The sequence below is a fragment of the Cololabis saira genome, chromosome 10 (genome assembly GCF_033807715.1).
Source record: "Cololabis saira isolate AMF1-May2022 chromosome 10, fColSai1.1, whole genome shotgun sequence".
In the NCBI taxonomy this organism is placed as follows: Eukaryota; Metazoa; Chordata; class Actinopteri; order Beloniformes; family Belonidae; genus Cololabis; species Cololabis saira.
The window spans coordinates 6,742,587-6,750,624 of NC_084596.1; the positions used below are offsets into that span (position 1 = coordinate 6,742,587).

The window sequence follows — 8,038 nt, forward strand, 5'->3', positions numbered from 1 at the left end:
AACTAAGCCACAGGGCCTCCATAAAAAACCCATTGAAATAAGCAGTTCGTTATAGGTTTGAAGCAGCTCCATGCCAAAACTGCGAACCTGGGCCGACTGCTTGGAAAGAAATGTAAAACTAACTTCATGTAGGCTGATGTTACCTATTATTGCATGCTGGGGATAACACATAAAAACTCCTCTGATTAGTTTTGAAAGACATTTTAGTCTATGGTTAACAACTGCAAGTCTTCTTGCATGTTCAAACATTAACCGTTGTTGGCAGGGTTTGAACCTGCGCGGGGAATCCCCAATGGATATCAAGTCCATCGCCTTAACCACTCGGCCACAACAACTTGTCACATGCTTGAACATTTGGCTGAAATAAATGTGTGTTTGTTTGAATGTAGTACAATGCTTTACCTGAAGACCAACATTGGAATGATGTGTGAATGGTGAAAACCTACATCTTGCTTCCCTTTCATGCCAAGAGGTAAGCCGGTAAGGCCTAGTCCGTAAACCCTTTCCCCATTCTTCAATTGGGATCCTTTTTTGTTTTATTGCCCCAACCAATGTGCCTTTTTTAAATAATAAAATATTGTTTGTATTATTGAACTCTGTCCCCTATCTCCATCCCTGAGTGAACGAACCTTCGTGTCCTTTTGTAGAGGTGATGATTGACCTTTAGTATGGGTCCTAGGGCCCAAATCAAAGGCGGTGTTGTCGGTAAACAGAAAAAGATCTTCAGATCCCAAACTTAAATAATAGTGAACGTGCCGCCACATAAAGATATATGTTACCTGTCTACTTGCGCATATATGTGTGAGACTATATGTCTAATTTAATGTCTGTCAAGTCATCAATTAGGACTCATTTCCAAAAAACGTTTGAAGCCATGTACAATTACGTAAAGTCTGATTGTCCAAAACATATTCTTCCCCAACAAAAAGCATTACACTTATGAAGACCTCATGTTTCTTGCATTGGCTGGGAAGCAAACCCAGGTCAACTGCTTGGCAAGCAGCCATGTTGACTGCCATACCAACGCTGCAGGAAAGTACCTGAAACAGCTGAATGAGACGTCGCAGTTTTCCAGCCACATGAGAAGGTGAGCAGTCATGTCAGGGAAAGTAACTCTTTGATGATGGTTTCTTCAATATCACAAGCTACTTACCGCCATTTGTGCCTTAGCTTATACATCAACTTCTTGTTGTATAAGCTGCATGTTTGCAGGTATATCCAGTTAGACATGTGTTGTCATCCATTGCATTACAATATTCTAATATGGCCCTTTTCCACAAGTATCTACTCAGCTCGCTTCTACCCGCCACTCCCCCGTCTTGCGCTTTTCCACTAGGGGCCAAGGCGAGTGGGTTTCTGTAACCATTCTGCCGAGGTTCTAACCGGGCTGAGCCGGCATTATATCTGACGTCATCACCCTCCACACCACTGATTGGTCGGGGGGCCGGGCCGTCAGACGTTTCAATCAGGAAGCGGGAGTCAGCGCGAGAGCGACTGGCGGCTCGCGGTGATTTCATTATACAGCGCAAACGTCTGTTTGGTGATCCAACTCTGAGGTGCAGATGTTCATAAACCTGGTGGCTGACGAGAGAATTAAAAAAGGGATGTAGATGGGCGATAAGGAACGATCAGATCCACAGGAGCTCTGTTTTCTTCTCAGCCGCTCGCGGCTCCAGCTGATTTCTCATCAGCGCCGACACGAACAAAAGGATTGCGCAATCGAGTACATCCCATCAGCTTCACCCCAACCTGCCCACTTCTCAACTGGCTGTGGAAAAACAAACGGGGACAAAGCGGGTAGAGGCGGGTAGAGGCGGGTAGAGGCGAGACGAGCCGTCCCGAGCCGAGCCGCACTGAGTAGATACTAGTGGAAAAGCGCCATTAGAAAGAGACCATAGACTTGGAGAGGTTTGATAATGACAACTGTCGTTGACATTTGAATGAACAGGGCTTTCTCTTTGTACCCACCCACGCCACGTCTTAGCAGCTGGGACAGCGTCTCAGATGGTGATCCTCGCTGTGGGATGGAACTACTTATGTTAAATATTCTCTTACTGAAGAAGTTTTTGCGCTGTATTAACATACCCTAAGTGTGAGAACGATGCATGTCAAGGAATATGGATAATGATTAATGATCCTTTCAGGATCACAGGGGGGAATGGACCGTTTCCCCCTCCGACTGGGGGCTCCGTCGGCGCCGGGGGCGCCCGTGGAGGTACGGTGGGGCCCTGGCCCGGCTCGGAGGGTCGGCCCCCGCTACTGGATGGCCGGCGGGGGAACATGGGCGTCTTTCCAGGGCCGGCTCTGCTGGTCCTGCGTCCTGGCTTCGGCCTCCGCTCCCCCTCCTTCCCCTACACGATTCATACGCACATTTTTGCAGGATATGAAAAGAGAGGCTCCAATAGAATGACAAAACAGAGAGCATCCACGTTCACTAAGATCAGGAGTACTTTTGACAAAGTACGCTGCTATAATTAAGCAAGCATGTGAGAAATAGTGCCAGAACCAGGAATGAGAGAAATGTGATCTTTCCGACCTTCAAAACATTTGAGTTTAGAGGCTCTGCTGGGATTTGAACCCAGGATCTCCTGTTTACTAGACAGGCACTTTGACCAACTAAGCCACAGGGCCTCCATAAAAAACCCATTGAAATAAGCAGTTCGTTATAGGTTTGAAGCAGCTCCATGCCAAAACTGCGAACCTGGGCTGACTGCTTGGAAAGAAATGTAAAACTAACTTCATGTAGGCTGATGTTACCTATTAATGCATGCTGGGGATAACACATAAAAACTCCTCTGATTAGTTTTGAAAGACATTTTAGTCTATGGTTAACAACTGCAAGTCTTCTTGCATGTTCAAACATTAACCGTTGTTGGCAGGGTTTGAACCTGCGCGGGGAATCCCCAATGGATTTCAAGTCCATCGCCTTAACCACTCGGCCACAACAACTTGTCACATGCTTGAACATTTGGCTGAAATAAATGTGTGTTTGTTTGAATGTAGTACAATGCTTTACCTGAAGACCAACATTGGAATGATGTGTGAATGGTGAAAACCTACATCTTGCTTCCCTTTCATGCCAAGAGGTAAGCCGGTAAGGCCTAGTCCGTAAACCCTTTCCCCATTCTTCAATTGGGATCCTTTTTTGTTTTATTGCCCCAACCAATGTGCCTTTTTTAAATAATAAAATATTGTTTGTATTATTGAACTCTGTCCCCTATCTCCATCCCTGAGTGAACGAACCTTCGTGTCCTTTTGTAGAGGTGATGATTGACCTTTAGTATGGGTCCTAGGGCCCAAATCAAAGGCGGTGTTGTCGGTAAACAGAAAAAGATCTTCAGATCCCAAACTTAAATAATAGTGAACGTGCCGCCACATAAAGATATATGTTACCTGTCTACTTGCGCATATATGTGTGAGACTATATGTCTAATTTAATGTCTGTCAAGTCATCAATTAGGACTCATTTCCAAAAAACGTTTGAAGCCATGTACAATTACGTAAAGTCTGATTGTCCAAAACATATTCTTCCCCAACAAAAAGCATTACACTTATGAAGACCTCATGTTTCTTGCATTGGCTGGGAAGCAAACCCAGGTCAACTGCTTGGCAAGCAGCCATGTTGACTGCCATACCAACGCTGCAGGAAAGTACCTGAAACAGCTGAATGAGACGTCGCAGTTTTCCAGCCACATGAGAAGGTGAGCAGTCATGTCAGGGAAAGTAACTCTTTGATGATGGTTTCTTCAATATCACAAGCTACTTACCGCCATTTGTGCCTTAGCTTATACATCAACTTCTTGTTGTATAAGCTGCATGTTTGCAGGTATATCCAGTTAGACATGTGTTGTCATCCATTGCATTACAACATTCAAATATGGCCCTTTTCCACAAGTATCTACTCAGCTCGCTTCTACCCGCCGCGCCCCCGTCTTGCGCTTTTCCACTAGGGGCCAAGGCGGGTGGGTTTCTGTAACCATTCTGCCGAGGTTCTAACCGGGCTGAGCCGGCATTATATCTGACGTCATCACCCTCCACGCCACTGATTGGTCGGGGGGTTGGGCCGTCAGACGTTTCAATCAGGAAGCGGGAGTCAGCGCGAGAGCGACTGGCGGCTCGCGGTGATTTCATTATACAGCGCAAACGTCTGTTTGGTGATCCAACTCTGAGGTGCAGATGTTCATAAACCTGGTGGCTGACGAGAGAATTAAAAAAGGGATGTAGATGGGCGATAAGGAACGATCAGATCCACAGGAGCTCTGTTTTCTTCTCAGCCGCTCGCGGCTCCAGCTGATTTCTCATCAGCGCCGACACGAACAAAAGGATTGCGCAATCGAGTACATCCCAGCAGCTTCACCCCAACCTGCCCACTTCTAAACTGGCTGTGGAAAAACAAACGGGGACAAAGCGGGTAGAGGCGGGTAGAGGCGGGTAGAGGCGAGACGAGCCGTCCCGAGCCGAGCACACTGAGTAGATACTAGTGGAAAAGCGCCATTAGAAAGAGACCATAGACTTGGAGAGGTTTGATAATGACAATTGTCGTTGACAGTTGACATTTGAATGAACAGGGCTTTCTTTTGTACCCACCCATGCCACGTCTTAGCAGCTGGGACAGTGTCTCAGATGGTGATCCTCGCTGTGGGATGGAACTACTTATGTTAAATATTCTCTTACTGAAGAAGTTTTTGCGCTTTATTAACATACCCTAAGTGTGAGAACTATGCATGTCAAGGAATATGGATAATGATTAATGATCCTTTCAGGATCACAGGGGGGAATGGACCGTTTCCCCCTCCGACTGGGGGCTCCGTCGGCGCCGGGGGCGCCCGTGGAGGTACGGTGGGGCCCTGGCCCGGCTCGGAGGGTCGGCCCCCGCTACTGGATGGCCGGCGGGGGAACATGGGCGTCTTTCCAGGGCCGGCTCTGCTGGTCCTGCCTCCTGGCTTCGGCCTCCGCTCCCCCTCCTTCCCCCCCCTACACGATTCATACGCACATTTTTGCAGGATATGAAAAGAGAGGCTCCAATAGAATGACAAAACAGAGAGCATCCACATTCACTAAGAGCAGGAGTACTTTTGACAAAGTACTCTGCTATAATTAAGAAAGCATGTGAGAAATAGTGCCAGAACCAGGAATGAGAGAAATGTGATCTTTCCGACCTTCAAGACATTTGAGTTTAGAGGCTCTGTTGGGATTTGAACCCAGGATCTCCTGTTTACTAGACAGGCACTCTGACCAACTAAGCCACAGGGCCTCCATAAAGACCCCATTGAAATAAGCAGTTCGTTATAGGTTTGAAGCAGCTCCATGCCAAAACTGCGAACCTGGGCCGACTGCTTGGAAAGAAATGTAAAACTAACTTAATGTAGGCTGATGTTACCTATTAATGCATGCTGGGGATAACACATAAAAACTCCTCTGATTAGTTTTGAAAGACATTTTAGTCTATGGTTAAGAACTGCAAGTCTTCTTGCATGTTCAAGCATTAACCGTTGTTGGCAGGGTTTGAACCTGCGCGGGGAATCCCCAATGGATTTCAAGTCCATCGCCTTAACCACTCGGCCACAACAACTTGTCACATGCTTGAACATTTGGCTGAAATAAATGTGTGTTTGTTTGAATGTAGTACAATGCTTTACCTGAAGACCAACATTGGAATGATGTGTGAATGGTGAAAACCTACATCTTGCTTCCCTTTCATGCCAAGAGGTAAGCCGGTAAGGCCTAGTCCATAAACCCTTTCCCCTTTCTTCAATTGGGATCCTTTTTTGTTTTATTGCCCCAACCAATGTGCCTTTTTTAAATAATAAAATATTGTTTGTATTATTGAACTCTGTCCCCTATCTCCATCCCTGAGTGAACGAACCTTCGTGTCCTTTTGTAGACGTGATGATTGACCTTTAGTATGGGTCCTAGGGCCCAAATCATTGCTTTAAGTGGGCCGGTACGGAGCGGTACGCAGTACCGGCACTTCTAAATTTTACCCATCAGCGTACCGGAAATTATTTACTGTGTGCGGCGCGTACCGGTACTGTTCTTCCCAGATTCCCCATCAGTCAGTAACTCCCCCCGATCTCCCCAAAGTCCATGCGCGTCGCCACCATATATTTTGGGGGGGGCGCGTCCCCCCACTCTTGAAAAAAAGTCGTTCGGACCCCCCCACATTTGCTAGTCCAGCGTGTTTTCATTGCTTCACAATCAAATCCGTTCCACTTTATGAGTAGGAGATTACCCATATCTACAGAAATCCACTCCGCGTTTTACTTCTGTTTTTTAACACGGCAGCAGCAGCAGCATCATTCAAAACATTCAGTCAGTCTGAGGCAAGCCGATGTGGAGATGCCGAGATGGACATAAGAAATTAAGTAAGTTACCAAGTTTTACCTTGAGTGGCCAAACAGCAAAATTGCGTTGTTCCATGGTCAAACACAGCCAGCTTATATATACATTGACGCAGAGCCTACGGCGTAGGGTACGGCGTACGTTGCGCGTCGCCGCATAGCCTACGCCGTAGGCTCTGCGTTGGTGTAACGCAGAACCATAAATCAGCTCCGGGGCCGGCAGCAGACAGAAATCAGCCTTTATTCTGGCGAGGTTGCAAAAAACGTGCAAAAAAGTGATTATGTACATTCACTGAGTGAATATTATGAAAGTAAAATATATATTTCTCGCTGTATGACGACTAAAAGCATTCTGGGATTTTATTTTGTCCCTAGAAAACAATTTTTTTCTTTTTAAATCAGAGGGTGTTGTGTAAAATTCCCACTGTGACGTACTGGGTGCCTTCACAGGTGTTGAACACTGGCCTGCTTCTTGTTACACCTCACATCCTTGATAAATACTGTAGTAGGCCTGTATTGTTCATCTGGAAACAACAGGATTGGATAAAATGATGTTGTTGTTAAGAAATCTTGTAAGCCCTTCTTTTACTTTTTGTTGAAAATAAGAAAATAGGGATAAGTAGTCAACTAATATAAAATAACATGACGCCGTGGGTTGGTTTTCCTCCCCACCCCAATTTTTTCAGTCACCAGCCGCCACTGATATATAAAGTGTTAATAACTGGAAAGGTGGAGGATGTGGATGTGGTCAGTTCGTACCCAGAACTAAACCACCATCCGTTGGAGGTTCAGCTGGCCATGTTCAAACTTCAGTATCCCTGTAGCACAGTCAGTGAAGTGGTGGATACATTGAGAGCTTTGCTGCCAGAGGTTCCAGGTCTGTTCACTCAAGTAGAAGTGTTGGTCAGGCTTCTTCTCTTTGTGCCATGCTCCTCAGCAGAGGCAGAGAGAAGTTTTAGTGCCTTAAGAAGGCTCAAGAACTGGCTGCACTCTTCAATGACTCAAAAGCGCTTGAACAATGTGGCTGTTTGCCACATCCACCAAGAGCATCTTGACAAACTTGACTAGAGGAGATTTGCCAGTCATTTGTGTCTGCAAATGACAAAAGAGGTCACACTTTTGGAGCCTTTGTATGATGGTTATGTTCTATTTGTAGAAATCCTGTTGTAAGCATGTACAGATAAAAGAGGAGATGGGTGAAGATATGGAACATTTAACAGGTTGTATTGAGTATTGAGTTATAGTTGTATTGAGTTATAGTTGTATGTTCTGCAGTTCACTGAATAGTTTGTATTTCCTCATTACTTTTTTTTCAAGAGATTTTTTTGTTGCATGACATTAATCCTCATTTAATAAAGTGCCTAAAAAGTGCCAAAAAAGTTGTCAGTGTCAGTCCTCTATGAATTAAACCAAAACATAATAGTTGTCAGTAATTGCAGACCATGCCAGCTCCAAGGAAAAACAAAGAGAGAGGGAGATTATTTTGGGTGTAAAATGCACCAGAATGCAGGAAATTGAATCTACTATTTTCAAAATGTTCTGGGGGAGGACCCCCAGAACCCCCCCCACAAAAAAGTGTCCCCCCCACATTACAAAAGCTGCTGACGCCCATGCCAAAGTCTACAGGTTGGATTTGTTGATTAAGGTGTTTTGATGCTCAAAGCTTGCGGTACAGACGTAAAGGCACGCTTGGCCAA

At 45.6% G+C, this 8,038-nt stretch overlaps 5 non-coding genes across 5 annotated transcripts; all 5 read right to left on the minus strand.

Annotated features, from left to right (window-relative positions):
• Window positions 1-253: 253 nt before the first annotated feature.
• On the minus strand, window positions 254-335 carry trnas-uga (transfer RNA serine (anticodon UGA)). Its single transcript has one exon. It is a non-coding gene; the product is annotated as a tRNA-Ser (tRNA).
• A 2,222-nt stretch (window positions 336-2,557) lies between these two features.
• trnat-agu (transfer RNA threonine (anticodon AGU)) lies at window positions 2,558-2,631 on the minus strand. The gene has a single exon. It is a non-coding gene; the product is annotated as a tRNA-Thr (tRNA).
• Window positions 2,632-2,867: 236 nt separating this feature from the next.
• On the minus strand, window positions 2,868-2,949 carry trnas-uga (transfer RNA serine (anticodon UGA)). The gene has a single exon. It is a non-coding gene; the product is annotated as a tRNA-Ser (tRNA).
• A 2,231-nt stretch (window positions 2,950-5,180) lies between these two features.
• On the minus strand, window positions 5,181-5,254 carry trnat-agu (transfer RNA threonine (anticodon AGU)). The gene has a single exon. It is a non-coding gene; the product is annotated as a tRNA-Thr (tRNA).
• A 236-nt stretch (window positions 5,255-5,490) lies between these two features.
• On the minus strand, window positions 5,491-5,572 carry trnas-uga (transfer RNA serine (anticodon UGA)). The gene has a single exon. It is a non-coding gene; the product is annotated as a tRNA-Ser (tRNA).
• Between the last annotated feature and the right edge of the window lie 2,466 nt (window positions 5,573-8,038).